This window comes from Pteronotus mesoamericanus, unplaced genomic scaffold, assembly GCF_021234165.1.
Source record: "Pteronotus mesoamericanus isolate MK-2021 breed Mesoamerican mustached bat unplaced genomic scaffold, CSHL_Meso_final contig_94, whole genome shotgun sequence".
Classification (NCBI taxonomy): domain Eukaryota; kingdom Metazoa; phylum Chordata; class Mammalia; order Chiroptera; family Mormoopidae; genus Pteronotus; species Pteronotus mesoamericanus.
The window spans coordinates 33,155,333-33,157,150 of record NW_026555285.1 but is presented as its reverse complement, the minus strand read 5'-3'; the positions used below and the strand labels follow the sequence as shown (position 1 = coordinate 33,157,150).

General features: G+C 46.3%; 1 pseudogene; it reads left to right on the top strand.

The window, feature by feature from the left end:
* The first annotated feature begins 421 nt into the window (after positions 1 to 421).
* Positions 422 to 1,480, top strand: LOC129081170 (elongation factor 1-alpha 1-like; annotated as a pseudogene).
* The last annotated feature ends 338 nt before the right edge of the window (positions 1,481 to 1,818 follow it).

The following is a 1,818-nucleotide window of genomic DNA, read 5'->3' as shown; positions in this document are numbered from 1 at the left end:
GACCTTGAGCTAAAGACCCAGTTCTCTCTGGAACAGTGCTATGTGTGGAAGCATGTCCTCTGAGTCATTGTTTGTTTGAACAGTGAATGCCTAAGCCATCTCCGGGGTGGTCTTCTGTAAGTAGCAGCCTCTTTCCCACCTGGGTTCCAAGCACTGAGAAATAGATCAAAGAGTAAATGTAGGATAAAAATGTCTGCCTTGCCACTGGTGGAGTTCGGGGTAAATGCTTTATGTCTGTTACTTTAGTGTGCTTGCCGATTTTGAACCCAGAATGGAACAGACTTGGTCCCCACACTCCATCTTAGCAGCACTAGGCTGAGGCAGGTGACTCCACAAGGATGGGTCCCCAAACTCTTCTTCACATTTATCAAGCATGCATGTCCTCCCAGACTGGGGTGGGGAGGCTGGGGGGAGCGGAGAGATGCTTCTGGCTTATACACCAGGTGTGAAATGGCTGATTGCTGGTGTTAACAAAACGGATTCCACTGAGCTGCCCTCTAACCAGATGAGAGATGAGGAAATAGTTAAAGAAGTCAGCACCTACATTAAGGAAATTGGCTACAACCCTGACACAGTAGCATTTGTGCCAATTTCTGGTTGGAATGGTGATAACAGGCTGGAGCCAGGTGCTAACATGCCTTGGTTCAAGGGATGGAAAGTCACCCGTAAAGGTGGCAATGCCAGTGGAACCACGCTGCTTGGAGCTCTGGCTTGTATCCGGCCACCAACTCATCCAACTGATGGCGCCCTGTGTCTGCCCCTCCAGGACATCTATAAAATTGGTGTATTGGGTTGAGTGGAGACGGGTCTCCTCAAACCTGGCATGGTGGTCACCTTTGCTCCAGTCAATGTTACTACTGAAGTGAAGTCTGTTGAAGTGCACCATGAAGCTTTGAGTGAAGCTGTTCCTGGGGACCATGTGGGTTTCAATGTCAACATGTCTGTCAAAGATGTTCGTCGTGACAATGTGGCTGGTGACAGCAAAAATGCCCCACCAGTGGAAACAGCTGGCTTCACAGCTCAGGTGATTACCCTTACCCATCCAGGCCAAATCAGTGCTGGATATGCACCTGTGCTGGACTGTCACATAGCTCATATTGCTTGCAAATTTGTTGAGCTGAAGGAGTAGATTGATTGTCATTCTGGGAAAAAGCTGGAAGATGGCCCAAAGTTTTTGAAATCTGGTGCTGCTGCCATTGTCAGTATGGTTCCTGGCCAGCCCGTGTGTGTTGAGAGCTTCTCTGACTATTCTCCTCTGGGCCGCTTTGCTATTGGTGTCATCCAAGCAGTGAACAAGGAGGCAGCTGGAACTGGCAGTCATCAGGCCTGCCCAGCAAGCTCAGAAGGCTACATGAATATTATCCCAATGTCTGCGGCCCAACCCAGTCTTAATCAGTGGTGGAAGCGCGGCCCCAGGACTGGTTGTCTCATTTGGCCACTTTGTAATAGTAAAAGACTGGTTAATCATAATGCATCGTAAAGCCTTCAGAAGGAACGGAGAATGTTTTGTGGACCATTTGGTTATGTGTGTGTGTGTGTGTGTGTGTGGCAGTTTTTAAGTTATTAGTTTTTAAAATCAGTACTTCTGAATGGAAACAACCTAACCAAAATCTGTCACAGAATTTTAAGACCCATTAAAACCAAGTTTAACGAGAAAAAAACAACAAGGAAGAGAAAAGAGCATCCTCCTGCAACAAGTTCCTTTCACTTAATTTCTTTCTTTTTTTTAAATTGGGACTCCAACTATGAGTTTGGGAGGGATTACTTTTAAGTTCTTTTTATTTTTAATCTTTGTTTTGTCCTTTGTTTCTGGCATTG